Here is a 19,147-nt window from a genome sequence, read left to right on the forward strand (position 1 = left end):
TGGGGGGCGAGGAGAAGTGTAGGACGGACAGGACTGGTGCCCCCGAGGGGTGGCTGAGAGGGGGGAGGGGTTCTCCCGCCTGGAGGGACCCTCTGGGGCTCGGATCTGTGGGGAGCACGCAGAGCGTTTCCGCTGCCCAATCGGCCAGGGAAGTCTGCCCAGCCGGGGAAGTCTGCCCAGCTCTCAGCCGGGTCCTGTGCCCTCAGAGGCCCCCTCTGTGCCGTTTTGGTCCTGTAGATGTAGGAGGGAGGCAGGAGAGGCAGGCGGGAGTGGCTCTCCAGGCGGGAGGAGCGGGAGAGGAGCTGAGGGCGACTGCCCTGCCTACTCGGGCCCAGGAAGCCCGCTGGGCCCCCGCGAGAGGTCCCCTGCCCTCTGAGACCAGAGGCACGCCTGGGCCCCTTCTGTTCCTTGAGCCTAAGCCCCACCCCCCACACCCCCCCAGGGCCTTTCCCAGCCCTGTGGGTCCTAAGCATAGGCCCCACCCACTGCCCAAACCCCACCCTCCACAGCCAGGCCTTTTCCACCTTTTTTTGTTTTTTCTTTTCCTCTTTTTTACTATTGTGGTTCTGTTTTACCTTCCAGTTGTTGTTTCATCTACATTTTTATTTTTATATTCTTTCTATCATATCTGTTATTTTTCTAGTCTAATTTTATTTTTTGCTCTTTGTTATTCTCCTTTTTTTTTTTTTTTTTTTTGCCACCACGTGCGGTTTGTGGGATCTTGCTTCACGAGCTGGTGGTCAGGCCGAAGCTTCTGTGGTGGGAGCTCCAAGTCTGAACAAGTGGACTAACAGAGAACCTCAGACCCCAGGGAATATTCACCAGAGTAAGGTCTCCTGGAGGTCCTCATCTCAGCACCAAGACCCAGCTCTACCCAACAGCCTACAAACTCCAGTGTTGGAAGCCTCAGGCCAAACAACCAGTTAGACAGGAACACAGTCCCACCTGTCAAAAAAAAAAAAAAAGAGTTGCCAAGAAAATATGTCACAGATGAAGGAGCAAGGTAAAAACCTACAAGACCAAATAAATGAAGAGGAAATAGGCAATCTTCCTGAAAAAGAATTCAGAGTAAGGATAGTAAAGATGATCCAGAATCTCGGAAACAGAATGCAGGCACAGACTGAGAAAATACAAGAAAGGTTTAACAAAGATCTAGAAGAACTAAAGAGCAAACAAACAGAGATGAACAACACAATAACTGAAATGAAAAATACGCTAGAAGGAATCAATTACAGAATAACTGAGGCAGAAGAATGAATAAGTGAGCTGGAAGACAAAATGGTGGAAATAACTGCCGAGGAACAAGGTAAAGAAAAAACGATGAAAAGAATTGAAGACAACTCAGAGGCCTCTGGTACAACACTGAACGCACCAACATTCGAATTATAGGGGTCCCAGGAGAAGAAGAGAAAAAGAAAGGGTCTGAGAAAATATTTGAAGAGATTATAGTGGAAAACTTCCCTAACATGGCAAAGGAAATAGTCACCCAAGTCCCGGAAGCGCGGAGAGGCCCATACAGGATAAACCCTAGGAGAAACACACCAAGACACATATTAATCAAACTAACAAATATTAAATTCAAAGAAAAAATTTTAAAAGTGACAAGGAAAAAACAAAAAATAACATACAAAGGAATCCCCATAAGGTTATCAAATGATTTTTCAGCAGAAACTCTGCAGGCCAGAAGGGAGTGAAAGGATATACTTAAAGTAATGAAAGAGAAAAACCTACAGCCAAGATTACTCTACCCAGCAAGGATCTCATTCAGATTTGACAGAGAAATCAAAAGCTTTTCAGACAAGCAAAAGCTAAGAGAATTCAGCACCACAAAACCAGCTTTACAACAAATGCTAAAGAAACTTCTCTAAGTGGGAAACACAAGAGAAGAAAAAGACCCTCAAAAACAAACCTAAAACAATTAAGAAAATGGTAACAGGGACATACATATTGATAATAATCTTGAATGTAAATGGATTAAATGTCCCAACCAAAAGACACAGACTGGCTGAGTGGATACAAAAACAAGACCCATATATATGCTGTCTACAAGAGACCCACTTCAGACCCAGGGACACATACAGACTGAAAGTGAGGGGATGGAAAAAGATATTCCATGCAAATGGAAATCAAAAGAAAGCTGGAGTAGCAAAACTTGTATCAGATAATACAGACTTTAAAGACTGTTACAAGAATTAAGGAAGGGCACTACATACTGATCAAGGGATCAATCCAAGAAGAAGATATAACAATTATAAATGTTTATGCACCCAACATAGGAACACCTCAATACATAAGGCAAATGCTAACAACCATGAAAGGGGCAACTGACAGTAACACAATAATAGTAGGGGAATTTAACACCCCACTTACCAATGGACAGATCATCCAAACAGAAAATAAATAAGGAAACACAAACTTTAAATGACACAATAGACCAGATAGATTTAATTGATATTTATAGAACATTCTACCCGAAAATGGCAGAATACACTTTCTTCTCAAGTGCACACGTAACATTCTCCAGGATAGATTACATTTTGGGTCACAAATCAAGCCTCAGAATATTTAAGAAAATTGAAATCGTATCAAGAATCTTTTCTGACCACAACACTATAAGACTGGGAATCAATTACAGGAAAAAAAAACTGTAAAAAACACAAATACATAGAGGCTAAACGGTGCACTACTAAATAACCAAGAGATCACTGAAGAAATCAAAGAAGAAATAAAAATTTACCTAGAAACAAATGACAATGAAAACACAATGACCCAAAACCTATGGGATACAGCAAAAGCAGTTCTAAGAGGGAAGTTTATATCAATTCAAGCTCACCTCAAGAAACAAGAAAAATCTCAAATAAACAACCTAACCTTATACCTAAAGCAATTAGAGAAAGAACCAAGAAAACCCAAAGTTAGCAGAAGGAAAGAAATCATAAAGATCAGATCAGAAATAAATGAAAAAGAAATGAAGGAGACAATAGCAAAGATCAATAAAACTAAAAGCTGGTTCTTTGAGAAGATAAATAAAATTGATAAACCATTAGCCAGACTCATCAAGAAAAAAAGGGAGAACTGAAATCAATAGAATTAGAAATGAAAAAGGAGATGTAACAACTGACCCTGCAGAAATGCAAAGGACCATGAGAGATTACTACAAGCAACTATATGCCAATAAAATGGACAACCTGGAAGAAATAGACAAATTCTTAGAAAAGCATAACCTTCTGAGACTGAACCGGGAAGAAATAGAAAATGTAAACAGACCAATCACCAGCATGGAAATTGAGACTGTGATTAAAAATCTTCCAACAAACAAAAGCCCAGGACCAGATGGCTTCACAGGCGAATTCTATTAAACATTTAGAGAAGAGCTAACACCCATCCTTCTCAAACTCTTCCCCAAAAAATTGCAGAGGGAGGAACAGTACCAAATTCATTCTATGAAACCACCATCACCCTGATACCAAAACCAGAAAAAGATATCACCGAAAAAGATGCAAGGATTCTTCAATATATATATATTCTTCAATATATGCAAATCAATAAATGTGATACACCATATTAACAAATTAAGAAATAAAAACCATATGATCATCTCAATAGATGCAGAAAAATATTTTGACAAAATTCAACACCCATTTATGATAAAAACTCTCCAGAAAATGGGCATAGAGGGAAACTACCTCAACATAATAAAGGCCATATATGACAGACCCACAGCAAACATCATTCTCAATGGTGAAAAACTGAAAGCATTTCCACTAAGATCAGGAACAAGATAAGGATGTCCACTCTCGCCACTCTTATTCAACATAGTTTTGGAAGTCCTAGCCATGACAATCAGAGAAGAAAAAGAAATAAAAGGAATCCAAATTGGAAAAGAAGTAAAACTGTCACTGTTTGCAGATAACATGATACTATACATAGAAAACCCTAAAGATGCCACCAGAAAACTAGAAATAATCAATGGATTTGGGAAGGTTGCAGGATACAAAATTAATGCACAGAAATCCCTGGCATTCCTGTACACTAACAACAAAAAATCAGAAATAGAAATTAAGGAAACAATCCCATTTACCATCACCACAAAAAGAATAAAATATGTAGGAATAAACCTACCTAAGGAGGCGAAAGACTTGTACTCAGAAAACTATAAAACACTGATGAAAGAAATCAAAGATGACATAAACAGATGGAGAAATATACCATGTTCTTCGATTGGAAGAATCAAAATTGTGAAAATGACCATACTACCCAAAGCAATCTACAGATGCAATGCAATCCCTATCAAACTACCAATGACATTCTTCACAGAATTAGAACAAAAAATTTTACAATTCGTATGGAAACACAAAAGACCCCGAACAGCCAATGCAATCTTGAGAAAGAAAAACGGAGCTGGAGGAATCAGGCTCCCCGACTTCAAACTGTACTACAAAGCTACAGTAAACAAGACAGTATGGTACTGATACAAAAACAGAAATATAGATCAATGGAACAGGATAGAAAGCCCAGAGATAAACCCACACACATATAGTCACCTAATTTACAACAAAGGAGGCAAGAACATACAATGAAGAAAAGACAGCCTGTTCAATAAGTGGTGCTGGGAAAACTGGACAGCTACATGTAAAAGGATGACATTAGAACACTACCTAGCACCATACACAAAAATAAACTCCAAGTGGATTAAAGACTTAAATGTAAGACCAGACACTATAAAACTGTTAGAGAAAAACATAGGAAAAACACTCTCTGACATAAACTACAGCAAGATCTTTTTTGACCCACCTCCTAGAGTAATGGAAATAAAAAAAAATAAATAAATGGGACCTAATGAAACTTCAAAGCTTTTTCACAGCAAAGGAAACCATAAATAAGATGAAAAGACAACCCTCCAAATGGGAGAAAATATTTGCAAATGAAACAATAGACAAAGGATTAATCTCCAAAATATACAAGCAGCTCATGCAGCTCCATATCAAAAAAAACAGACAACCCAATTAAAAAATGGGCAGAAGACCTAAATAGGCATTTCAGCAAAGAAGACATACAGATGGCCAAGAGGCACATGAAAAGATGCTCCATATCACTAATTATTAGAGAAATGCAAATCAAAACTATAGTGAGGTATCACTTCACATTGGTCAGAATGGCCATTATCAAAAAATCTAGAAACAGTAAATGCTGGAAAGGGTGTGGAGAAAAGGGAACCCTCCTTCACTGTTTGTGGGAATGTAAGTTGATGCAACCACTATGGAAAACAGTATGGAGGTTCCTTAAAAAACTAAAAATAGAACTACCATATGACCTAGAAACCCCACTACTGGGTATATACCCTGAGAAAACCATAATTGAAAAAGGCTCATGTACCACAGTGTTCACTGCAACACTATTTACAATATCCAGGACATGGAAGCAACCTAAATGTCCATCAACAGATGAATGGATAAAGAAGATGTGGCATATATATACAATGGAATATTACTCAGCCATAAAAAGGAACGAAATTGAGTTATTTGTAGTGAGGTGGATGGACCTAGAGTCTGTCATACAGAGTGAAGTAAGTCAGAAACAGGAAAACAAATACCATATGCTAGCGCATATATATGGAATCTAAAAAAAAAAAGAAAAAAAAGAAAAGATGGTACTGATGAACCTAGTGGCAGGGCGGGAATAAAGACGTAGACGTAGATAATGGACTTGAGAACACGGGGAGGGGGAGGGGGAAGCTGGGATGAAGTGAGAGCGGCATGGATATATACACACTACCAAATGTAAAATAGATAGCTAGTGGGAAGCAGCTGCATAGCACAGGGAGATCAGCTCGGTGCTTTGTGACTGCCGAAAGAAGTAGGTTAGGGAGGGTGGAAGATGTTCAAGAGGGAGGGGATGTGGGGATATATGTATGCATATGGCTGATTCACTTTGTTATACAACAGAAACTAACATAGCATTGTGAAGCAATAATACTCCAATAAAGATGTATTAAAAATAATAAAAAAAGAAATTAGAGGGTCTTATTAGGTTTTACTGTGGTCAGGTACATGATTACTTTTTATTAACGTTTCAATAATGTAAGAGAAGGGTGTGTTGTTACTGTTTGTAAGGCATCTATACCTATCTATTCATGTATCTGTATCTTTGTGTATCTGTGTGTGTCTGTATATATGTGTGTGTGCCTCTCTATATACGTATATACACGTTAAATTGAGCTTTTCATTTACATTATTCAAATATTCTTATAAGGATTTTTTGGTATGGCCTCCTCGCATTCCTATACCACCAATGCTCTTAGGCTTTTTTCGTTTCTGCTGTCTTCCTAGAAGGTTCTTCTTAATGTACTTAATTGCTGTTCTGCTTGTTGCATAATGATTTAGTCTAGTTTTATTAACTTCGTGGGTTACAGATTTTACCATCACAAAATTTCTCTCTGTCCAATTTAATACTTTAGGTCTTGGGGTAACCCTCTAACTGATATGTATATTGTCACTTTTCATTTGCATTTGCCTGATATAACTTAATACATCCTTTTATTTATTTTCTTTCTTGTCTTTATAGATATCAAGTTTTGGGAAATAGGCAATTGGAGCAGAGTCTGGCTAGATCCTCATCCAACCTGGCTTCTCTTTCTGGGTCAATAGCTAAATGACATTTTCCAGCACTCTTTTATCAACATGGGGTATAGGACTGGTCTGATCAATAAAATGTGAACAGAAGTAATGTGTATCACTTAAAAGTCTTGCCTTTAAAAGGTGCCCTGTGATCCTCTGTGTTTTCACTCTCTCTCTCTTTGTTCAAGGGGTGACTAAACTTAGAGGATCCAATAGAGGACTTTGAGGCCCTAGTGGAAGGCAAAGTATAAGGATGCAGGGAGCGTGAGGCTTGTATGGAAAACTGTAAGAACATCACCCAACTGGATTATAACATGAAGGTATCTGGGGTTTTTTGGTCACAGTATTTAATCTACCTTCATATAGAAATAGATTTACAGTGCTCCAAATTCAAAAGGTTCACAAGTATATACACAATGAAAAGTAATTCATCCTTCCCTCTGGCCTCTCAGCCACCATGTTCCCTTCTGCGGAGGCAGCCACAGTCAGCAGTTTCTTGGATATCTTCCAAGAGAATTATCTGTCCTTATCCTTTTACCTATTTTGTTACTGAATCATTGGTCTTTTCCTATTGATTTAAAGTTTCTATATATTAAGGAAATTAGCACTTTTTGGTGGTGTAAGTGGCTCATTTATTTCTCAGTTTTTTTGTCTTTATGTGTTTTTTTTCCACATAGAAAGCTGTGATTTATATGTAGTTGAATTTTTCAGTTGTTTTTAATGGAATTTCAGTTTGGTGTAGCAGCATGCACATTTCATCTATATTTATCTCTCAGCATATCAAATTCAAACAGAGCGATGCTTTCTCCTTCCCAAGTCATTTACTTGTCCACTGTCCCATTTCCATCAACTTCTTTAGAAGTCTTTCACTTTGCTGTTTCTGAACATCCTCCAACTTCCCCACCTTCACCCTGTGTCTCTTGGGTTTTGGTGAGATAGTTTGGAATTTTAGTTCCTGGTTCTACATATTTTCAATTAGAGAATGTCTCTTCTGTTTCAAAAGTCCTTGCAAGACACTTTTATTAGTTTCTAGTATCATCATCTTCATTCATTTAGGCATAATTATGAAAATGATATGGTTCATTGTTCAATGCTGTTTCTTGTACTTTGTTCAGAAGAATTTTATTCTGATTTAATTTTCATTTAGCTGGAATACTTCCTTGAGTGAGTTCTCGGAACCTGCCTTCTCAGCCCTTGAAAATCTTAAAATATCTCTTCTTTGGACTTTCATATAAGTAAAACCTTGGTCAATATATGATTCTTAGGTCACAGTTCTTTTATCTCAGCAAACTGTGGATGTTGCTGCATGGTATTCTAGTCACACATGAGTAGCTGGATGCTACTCTGTTCATCTTCCTTTAACAAGAAAACTTCTCTTTCATTAGAAGCTTTTAAGGGTGTTTTTTTAACCTTATAGTTCAGAAATTTAATCAGGGTGGGTCCAACTATCTCATTATTTCCTTAACCCTGCCTGGGTCTCAGCAAGCTCTTAGAGTCTTAAACCTCAAGTTATTTTTTAGCTCAAGAAGGTTGTTGCTATAATACCATTGAGGATTTATTTCTCTTCTAGCTATTCCTCTTTTCTTCCTGGAGCTCCTAGTAATCATGTTGGGTTTCCTGGGTCTTTCCTCAGGGTCTTTTATTTTCTATTCATTAGATCCATTTCTTTGTATTTTTGCTCTGCACTATGGAACTGTTCCTTTTTTATCTTTCAGAAAACCAATTTGAATTTTAGTAGGGGCTATTCCTTTAAAAATATTCCTTTATTGATTTAAAAAACTCATATATCATATTTGTCAGTCCCTGAAACTTTTTTGTGTATAGGTTGAATCATCTTAAGACCTCATTAAACTTTTATTAAATTCTTTTCCATTTTTTATTCTATGTCAGAGCTATCCTATTTAGGTCATTCACCTTTAAGCAGATTGGGGTCTCATTTTTAGACTGTTAATGTCAAAAGCTTTCTCAAGTTACCTGAAGTTAAGGCTGTGGTATCTTGGGTAGTGCTGCATGAACACATGATAGGAGATATGGTAGGAGTTTATCCTCTAGGGGACAAGTAGTCAACAGTTTGGCAAGTTGGGACTCTTATGCAGGGCTAGTGTGAGGAGCCCTCTTTGGTGTCAGGAAGGAATTGTGAGGGATTGTATTCAAGTTGATGATGTTGACAGGAACCACTGGCCCGTCCCAGAGCTGCACACAGATGTTCCTCTCCTTGTTGTGAGGGAACCCACTTGGGTAAATTGAACTCATCCATCAACCTCCCAGGCAACCGTAGAGTCTTCTTTGTTCCATACTGCCTCAGAGAGGCAAGCCTGCTTACAAAGTTCAGGGTTCTAGGCCAACTAACTTGCCAGCAGTATAACCAAATGAAGTTCTGCAGTGGAATCTTCTTCCCAAGTGACTCTACATCAGATGTCATCACGGGCCTTATCTAGGTTTGGCATGTTGTTAGGGTTACTTTTAATTGTTCAGTTGGTCTTTCAAAGAGTCATCAGGAAGAGAGAATCAGGGGGTGTGAACTCAGGATACCCTCTTCCCAGAATACCCCTCTTTAGTCTGTCCACAGGCACCACTGCCTCATGCTCTCATGGTCTCAGTTCTTCTGTCATCAGGAGTGACATGGTTCTTTAGATTTATTCTTTGTTACAGCCCATGATCCCAAGAGGCTTGACCCAGTGTCCCTGCGGTACCAAATAGCCTGTGACCGTGGGGTACTCAAAAATCATCTCTTTCCTCTAACCCCTGCTGAGCTCCCTCCTGAGAGTGTGCTACTTGTAGCCTGGGCCTCCACTCTCTCACACACACATTCTCCTGCGCTTGGAAAGTGGATGGGGTTGCCTTTGTTCTCTGACTGCTTGGGAGGCAGCTCTCTTAAACTGGTCAGTCAAGATCTCCTCAGTGTGCCTATGGGGCTATCAGGTAAACAAATCCCACCTGGCACGTCTTTCTAGGAGTGCAGAGGTACCCAAATTCACAGTCAGTACTTTGCTTCGGTCCTTCCTCTGGGGAACTGGCTACTGACCACTCCTCTTACCTAATCGATTTGTTGTGTGGTTGAATTGAAACAATGTCTGTAAAAGTGGTAATGTCCAGAGGCCCCCACTTAATGGAACTGCCCTGACTTTTGTTGTATGTCTGAGACATTTGAGCTTGGATCCTATATTTAAAGGCATGTTAGTGTCCTTACTCTCCTCCAGGATTTATTTGCTCCTTTCACACAAGGCATTCCACCAGTTTTTTTTTCTTTACCAGTTTTTTTAATTGAAATGCAAAATGAGACAGTTATTTGTGATCCATGTCTAACATTAGGAATGGGAAGGAGGAGGGGGTGGATAAAAAGGCATTCCACTCGTTTTAAATGCTCTGCCATCTCCTTGCTACCATGCTGCCCTTTGCCTATTTCAAAACTCCTTGAGTTTCATATATTTTGATACCAGGAAACCCACCCACCTCATGTGTATATCACATTATTCACACACGTACATCACATTATTTAGTTAGGTAAATGCATGTTTGAATTATATGGTTTGGGACTTTTTCATGTGTCCCCATTGTGACTCCTGTTTTATTATACATTTCTTAAGAGCACAGACCTAATTTACTCTGTCCTTTACACCTTCTCAGCACTTGTTATAATACAGCGAGTGTTGGGAAACAGAACTAAAGCAATTTAAATGACAACACTACTCCCTCCCCCACTACTAAAAGCGAACATCACCTTTTTCTCTCCTAGAAAGATTTATCAGGCGACATACGTATGCAAATATTTCACTTTTCAATGATTTTCCCTATACATATATGTAAAACTATACATACCATTGGGCGCACCTTTAGGAATTGGGGTTCGTTTTGAAAATGAAAGAATATGAATACATTACCCTTACTGCGGTGAAGCTGGAGAGCAGGAGTGGTGAAGGAAGAGGGAAGATGGATAGATAGATAGATGATAGCAGTTTGGTGCTGAGTGTTTGGAAACCGCCTTTGTTATCCCAAAGTTCTATTTCTCAAGAGGCTTTTTGAAATCAGGGCTAGTGTACCTGACAGAAAACAAGCTGGAAGAAGCCCTAGATTTGACACTTTACCTACAAGATTGGTATCTGAATACTGATTCTTATCCTTACTTACACTCATTCTGTTTAACTTGCAAGAGGTGATAAACGGAAGAGCTGTGTCTCAGAGAGAGAGATTCGGTAGAATGAATTCATTACCTGAATTTCAACATCTATTTTATGGGAGACATTTTAGTCCAGAGCGCTCATGACCAGTTTTTGTAGCACATGGGATAAAAGAAAATCCTAAGGGTCATGAGAAAAATATAACTTCTTGAGTGCTGGGATAAAGGGGACCTGCCTGCTCCTTTGAATTTGTGGGGCTAATTAGAAACAGCATCTTAGGAAATACGGTGCTGGGGAGAGAACATAGTGAGCTGTTACTGCTGAATATGTCACTAGGGATGACTGTTATATTTATGGCTAAAAGGCATTTGAAAGTGCAAGAGAAAATATTGTTATGCAAACAGAACAGAAAAATTTAATCTGTGGTCAGTCTCACTGTGGAATGTTACAATTCTAGTAATGAGTGCTGAAATGGGCTAACTGGAACCTGGTTTAAAATTGCATTATAAAATACAGAAAATGGTTTAATGCATGAAATAAGCTTTTGGTTAAACCCAGTGGAGTGGAAAGTTTCAGGTTCAATGTTGTTATTTTCAAATCTGCAGAATTCAAGAAGGTGCTCTGGAGACAACATTTCTGCTACTTTTCATAGTCTGTTGTGAGGACTCAATTTATGTCTTTAGGACTCTGCACTGTTTTTAAACTGATTTCTGTCATGTCAATTTGAACCTGCCCTATGATGGGAGCCCACATGTGTTACCATGTAACTAGGAAATTATTAGAGATTATATTTATAATAAAATTATATGCACCATGATAGTCTTAGGAGCAAAATAATTTATATTAATGAGCGGTCCTTTGGGAGTAGATCTGTAACTATCCAACTGCAGCATAGCTTGATTAGAAAATACAGTAAGTTTCCACCATACACAAAACTAAAACCTGAACACCACCAAAAAACCCTCTCAATCTGTAAGAATGCATGATCAAGTTATGGTAGAAAGCTTCTTCAGTCCTGAGTTATTGTTTTTCTCTAAATGTTTTGGAGAAATACCATCTGGAAATTAGATTTAGAAACCAGGAAATTGTTATGGTATTTCCATCAATAAACTGATTTTATTCCCCAAAGTTGAAAGAATTAAAAACCCAGTTATTTGAAAACATTTGATTTAAGCAAGTGAGGTTTTTTTTGTTAATTTCTTTTTTGCATGGGACTGGAGTGTCTGGAAATAAAGAGTTCTCTCTCCTCTGGATGTCTCTATATTTCATAATTAAAGTGTAAGGCCTCCCTTGGAAAGTTTGTTTTGGAGGCTGAAAGACAAAATCTAAACTCATGCTTCAAATATTTTCTCAAAGAATCAAATCTCAGTTTTGTAACTGGTTTGAGATGGCTTGTACCTGTTTCACTCGGTTGGGGACATGCACATCTATTTTAACAAATTAAACATTAAAGTCATTCTACAAATGCTGCAATAATTGCTCACAGAAGAGCGTTCCTCAAAATGCACTTTGTGTTAATGACTCGAGTCTTAGTTTAAAAGCATAGAAATGTATCATGCTATTTCTTGGGAGTAGATTAAGATGAATAATTCACCAGTACTTTATTTTTATTCTAAAATCTCTTTTTCTCCCTAATCACGTTGTAGTGGTTAGAGGGTAAAAGTTAAGAATAAGAATTGCTTTCCTAGAGAAGGCATAATATGGTCAGCAGTGTTGGTGGGGAAAGAAAGCAGAGTTGGCGTAAATATGTCTGCCTTATTAATGAAGAAGCCTCATGGGCCTTCCTTATTCCAATTCCAGATGCAGGCTTTTGGAGAGCAGGGGCCTCTTCATGTCTCCGCACCATGCAGCGCCTTGTCTTGAACATGGCAGGCACTCCGTAAATATTTGTTGAGTGAGGGTTAAGCCCGCTACTCATTGGCTGTCTACTCTGTGCCAGGTACCACACTAAATGCTTTACTTGCATTCTCTCATTTAATCTTATGTATTTGTATCACCCGCATTTACCAGATGAGAAAATTAGGATACAAGGAAGTGTCTTGCCTGATGCCACAAAACGAGGAGGTAGATAGGCATCAAAGTCATGTCTGCCTGGTTCCAAAGCCTGTGATCACTGGAGTAATGCGCTTTTCCAGATGAATGTAGGAATGAATCAATGGATTCATATTATATCACTCCACTATTTTGAAGCTATTATACTTAGTTATCATTTCCTGGAAGCTTTACCCACATAGTCAAGCCTCTGTCTGAATGGATATCGGGATAAAACAAACAGTGAGAATTTTGTCTTCTGAAAAATCATCTTTGAATGCAGTCTTCAGGAATGTTTTGCATTTAAGTGTGGAGATGGCCTTTAGTAGGCCTTCTGAGCAGGTAGAGGTATGAAAGTGTGAGGAGAGCAGCGTTTTGAAGACCCAGTATTTAAAAGCTTTTCCCTTTTCTGTGCTGTTCAGAAATTGGCAAGTTTTACCCTCATCTGGTCTCTAGAGTTTCTGTATAAAAGACAACATACTTCAGCTGCTATGAAAGGAAATCAAAGGTGGCCATGTACTGAATCTATTAGTTTACTGAGCTCTGAACCCAGTTCCCAGTTCTTGGACTCCTAAACACCAGAGGACATTGACCAGAAGAATATCCACTTTCTCAGATGTAATTATCTTTCAGACTCATTCATGTGTCACTCTGCGTATTCCAAGCAACCTGCACTGATGTTCTCTTTCCACTTAATTGACCAGAAGATTCTGTAAACAGATTGCTTATTTAACATCATGAAAACTCAGGCTATAATCAGTATATATCCTATGAAAAAAAATCCATGGAAACATCTATAAGCCCTCTTATCACCTTCCGCTAGATCCTAAATTTGTGCTTCTTTCTCTGTTTCAGTGTCTGTTGATAGCCATCCCATTCTTCCAGGTGCCCCGGTGCTCTGCTGAGAGTCCTCTTTCCCTTCTCATGCATAGTTGTCTTCTGGGTCAAGTCCTCAAGATCAGAAGGATTTTGCATGCATGAGATGATTAGCATTTCTTGCTTTCCATCTCCATTGCGCTGGTCTAGACCACCATTATCGCTCCTGTGGACTGCCACAGCAGCCTTCTAACGGGTCTCTTTATTCATGTTCTTGCTATTCCTACAGCTCATTATCCGCACTGAGGAGTGATCTTTCTAAAATGAAAATTGGATGTCGTCACTGCCCTGCTTAAAGGACTTCAATGCCTCCTTTTTGTTCACGGCATAAAATGAAAACTTACTGTAGCATTTCAGGTATTTATAGCCTGGTTCTAATCTACCTTTGGGGTTGTATTTCTTGATACTACTCTTCCCACACTCTACACTCCCACAGAAGATGAGGTGGCTAAGTAGAGTGGATGGAGCAAGAATTTTGGAGTCGTAAAATCTGCCTCATTTCGAATTCTGGCTTTGCCATTTACTAGCTGTGTGACTTTTGGTGAGTTAGCTAACATTTCTGAGCTTCTCCGTTCCCATCTGTAATAGTAGGGAGAATGTTGTGTGCCTCAAAAGTTGTCAGGAAGATTAAATGATATAATGTATGCACATAGCATTCCATGAGCTATTTCCGTGTGGTCTCATTCTGCCTCACGTTATAAGTGTTGTTGGCATTCTTATTTTCTCCATGTTGTAAGCGCTACAGCAGCTAAGCTTGTGTCTTTTTTATCTTGCTATCTCACATAGCACTTAGCACAGTGTCTTATACTTAATAATTGCTCAAAAGTGTGTTGAGTCGATTTGAAATAAAATGACAGCCTAACAATTCAATATCTGAATTTTGTTAACAACTTTCCGAAGAACAAAATGTGAGTCACCCGCTGGAGTGTCCATGCGTATGTATAAATACCAGATATTTTTGCTCATTAACCAATTGATGATTGGTCTGTTCATATTTTCTATTTCTTCCTGATTCAGTCTTGGCAGGTTGTGCATTTCTAAGAATTTGTCCATTTCTTCCAGGTTGTCCATTTTATTGGCATAGAGTTGCTTGTAGTCATCTCTCATGATCTTTTGTATTTCTGCAGTGTCAGTTGTTACTTCTCCTTTTTCATTTCTAATTCTATTGATTTGAGTCTTCTCCCTTTTTTTCTTGATGAGTCTGGCTAATGGTTTATCAATTTTGTTTATCTTCTCAAAGAACCAGGTTTTAGTTTTATTGATCTTTGCTATTGTTTCCTTCATTTCTTTTTCATTTATTTCTGATCTGATCTTTATGATTTCTTTCCTTCTGCTAACTTTGGGGTTTTTTTGTTCTTTCTCTAATTGCTTAAGGTGCGAGGTTAGCTTGTTTATTCGAGATGTTTCCTGTTTCTTAAGGTAGGATTGTATTGCTATAAACTTCCCTCTTAGAACTGCTTTTGTTGCATCCCATAGGTTTTGGGTCATCGTGTCTCCATTGTCATTTGTTTCTAGGTATTTTTTGATTTCCTCTTTGATTTCTTCAGTGATCATTTCGTTATTAAGTAGTGTATTGCTTAGCCTCCATGTGTTTTCTTTTTTTTTTTTTTTTTTTTGTGGTACGTGGGCCTCTCACTGTTGTGGCCTCTCCCGTTGTGGAGCACAGGCTCCAGACACACAGGCTCAGTGGCCGTGGCTCACGGGCCCAGCCGCTCCACGGCATGTGGGATCTTCCTGGACCGGGGCACGAACCCGTGTCCCCTGCATCGGCAGGCGGACTCTCAACCACTGCGCCACCAGGGAAGACCCATGTGTTTGTATACTTTACAGATCTTTTCCTGTAATTGATATCTAGTCTCATAGCATTGTGATCGGAAAAGATACTTGATACAATTTCAATTTTCTTAAATTTACCAAGGCTTGATTTGTGACCCAAGATACGATCTATCCTGGAGAATGTTCCATGAGCACTTGAGAAAAATGTGTATTCTGTTGTTTTTGGATGGAATGTCCTATAAATATCAATTAAGTCCATCTTGTTTAATGTATCCTTTAAAGCTTGTGTTTCCTTATTTATTTTCATTTTGGATGATATGTCCATTGGTGAAAGTGGGGTGTCAAAGTCCCCTACTATGAATGTGTTACTGTCGATTTCCCTGTTTATGGCTGTTAGTATTTGCCTTATGTATTGAGGTGCTCCTATGTTGGGTGCATAAATATTTACAATTGTTATATCTTCTTCTTGGATCGATCCCTTGATCATTATGTAGTGTCCTTCTTTGTCTCTTCCAATAGTCTTTATTTTAAAGTCTATTTTGTCTGATATGAGAATTGCTACTCCAGCTTTCTTTTGGTTTCCATTTGCATGGAATATCTTTTTCCATCCCCTCCCTTTCAGTCTGTATGTGTCCCTAGGTCTGAAGTGGGTCTCTTGTAGACAGCATATGTATGGGTCTTGTTTTTGTATCCATTCAGCCAATCTGTGTCTTTTGGTGGGAGCATTTAGTCCATTTACATTTAAGGTAATTATCGATATGTACGTTCCTATTCCCATCTTCTTAATTGTTTTGGGTTTGTTACTGTAGGTCTTTTCCTTCTCTTGTGTTTCTTGCCTAGAGAAGTTCCTTTAGCATTTGTTGTAAAGCTGGTTTGGTGGTGCTGAACTCTCTCAGCTTTTGCTTGTCTGTAAAGGTTTTAATTTCTCCATCAAATCTGAATGAGATCCTTAGTGGGTAGAGTAATCTTGGTTGTAGGTTTTTCTCCTTCATCTCTTTAAATATGTCCTGCCAGTCCCTTCTGGCTTGCAGAGTTTCTGCTGAAGATCAGCTGTTAACCTTATGGGGATTCCCTTGTGTGTTATTTGTTGTTTTTCCCTTGCTGCTTTTAATATGTTTTCTTTGTATTTAATTTTTGACAGTTTGATTAATATGTGTCTTGGTGTATTTCTCCTTGGATTTATCCTGTATGGGACTCTCTGTGCTTCCTGGACTTGATTAACTATTTCCTTTCCCGTATTAGGGAAGTTTTCAACTCTAATCTCTTCAAATATTTTCTCAGACACTTTCTTTTTCTCTTCTTCTTCTGGGACCCCTATAATTTGAATGTTGGTGCGTTTAATGTTGTCCCAGAGGTCTCTGAGACTGTCCTCAGTTCTTTTCATTCTTTTTTCTTTATGCTGCTCTGCAGTAGTTATTTCCACTATTTTATCTTCCAGGTCACTTATCCATTCTTCTGCCTCAGTTATTCTGCAATTGAGCCCATCTAGAGTACTTTTAATTTCATTTATTGTGTTGTTCATCATTGCTTGTTTCCTCTTTAGTTCTTCTAGGTCCTTGTTAAATGTTTCTTGCATTTTCTCTGTTCTATTTCCAAGATTTTGGATCATCTTTACTCTCATTATTCTGAATTCTTTTTCAGGTAGACTGCCTATTTCCTCTTCATTTGTTTGGTCTGGTGGGGTTTTGCCTTGCTCGTTCATCTGCTGTGTGTTTTTCTGTCTTCTCATTTTGCTTATCTTACTGTGTTTGGGGTCTCCTTTTTGCAGGCTGCAGGTTTTTAGTTCCCGTTGTTTTTGATGTCTGTCCCCAGTGGCTAAGGTTGGTTCAGTGGGTTGTGTAGGCTTCCTGGTGCAGGGGCCTAGTGCCTGTGTTCTGGTGGATGAGGCTGGATCTTGTCTTTCTGGTGGGCAGGTCTACGTCTGGTGGTGTGTTTTGGGGCGTCTGTGGCCTTATTATGATTTTAGGCAGCCTCTCTGCTAATGGGTGGGGTTGTGTTCCTGTCTTGCTTGTTGTTTGGCATAGGTTGTCCAGCACTGTAGCTTGCTGGTCGTTGAGTGACCTGAAGTTGGCTCTCCCACCTCAGAGGCACAGTACTGACTCCTGGCTGTAGCGTCAAGAGCCTTTCATCCACCGGGCTCAGAATAAAAGGGAGAAAAAGAAGAAAGAAAGCCAGAAAGAAAGAAAGCAAGAAAGAAAGGAAGGAAGGAAGGGAAAGAAAGAAGATAAAATAAAATAAGGTAAGAAAATAAAGTTATTAAAATAAAAAATAATTATTAAGGAAAATTTTTTTTAAAAAAGTAAAAAAAACACAAAAAAAAACAAAACAAAAAATGGACGGATAGAACCCTAGGACAAATGGTGGAAGCAAAGCTATACAGACAAGATCTCACACAGAAGCATATATATGCACACTCACAAAAGAGGAAAAGGGGAAAAAATAATATATCTTGCTCTCAAAGTCCACCTCCTCAATTTGGGATGATTGGTTGTCTATTCATGTATTCCACAGATGCAGGTGCATCAAGTTGATTGTGGAGCTTTAATCCACTGTTTCTGAGGCTGCTGGGAGAGATTTCCCTTTCTCTTCTTTGTTCTCACAGCTCCCAGGCCTCAGCTTTGGATTTGGCCCTGCCTCTGCGTGTAGGTCACTGGAGGGCGTCTGTGTTTTGCTCAGACAGGACGGGGTTAAAGGAGCAGCTGATTAGGGGGCTCTGGCTCACTCAGGCCGGGGGGAGGGAGGGGTACGGATGCGGGGCGAGCCTGCGGCGGCAGAGGCCTCCGTGAGGTTGCACCAGCCTGAGGCGCGCCGTGCGTTCTCCCGGGGAAGTTGTCCCTGGTACCTGGGACCCTGGCAGTGGCGGGCTGCACAGGCTCCCCGGAAGGGGGGTGCGGATAGTGACCTGTGCTCGCACACAGGCTTCTTGGTGGCGGCAGCAACAGCCTTAGCATCCCATGCCCGTCTCTGGGGTCTGCGGTGATAGCCGCGGCTTGCGCCCGTCTCTGGAGCTCCTTTAAGCAGCGCTCTTAATCCCCTTTCCTCGCGCACCAGGAAACAAAGAGGGAAGAAAAAGTCTCTTGCCTCTTCGGCAGCTCCAGACTTTTCTCGGACTCCCTCCCCGCTAGCCGTGGCGCACTAACCCCCTGCAGGCTGTGTTCACGCCGCCAACCCCAGTCCTCCCCCTGCGCTCCGACCGAAGCCCGAGCCTCCGAAGCTTACTGATCTTTCATTTTACATCTCTATACTGTTTGACTTGTTGTATAGAGCAATTATCTTTTGTAATCAAAAATCAAATAAAGTAAAAAATAATTTTTAAACTTGGTAATTGCAGCACGACACATCACACGTTACAATAGAGGTCAGACAGGTGCTGTGGGGACTCACAGGAGGAGGCTCCTAGTCTAGTTGTTGTGCATCTAGAGAGGATTTCTGGAGGGTATGAAACCTGTACTCCTGACGGTTGAGTGGGAATTAGCTAGTGGGCTGGGATGGGGAGTGTTCTAAGGCACAGGAAGGTATAGAGGCTGAGAGCAGAGGGATCTTGACTGGGTGAAGTAACTAAGGCTATAGGTATGGCTGGAACACTGGAGAGGAGAGGTGAGAGACCAGTTAGAGGGGTCAGCAGGGGCTAGATTATTAGATTACAAGGACCCCTATGTCAGGTTAGGCTTGAAGTTAATTATTACCAATTGTAGGAACCACTGGGGAGTTGTAAACAGGGGAGTGACA

The sequence above is a fragment of the Lagenorhynchus albirostris genome, chromosome X (genome assembly GCF_949774975.1).
Source record: "Lagenorhynchus albirostris chromosome X, mLagAlb1.1, whole genome shotgun sequence".
NCBI lineage: Eukaryota > Metazoa > Chordata > Mammalia > Artiodactyla > Delphinidae > Lagenorhynchus > Lagenorhynchus albirostris.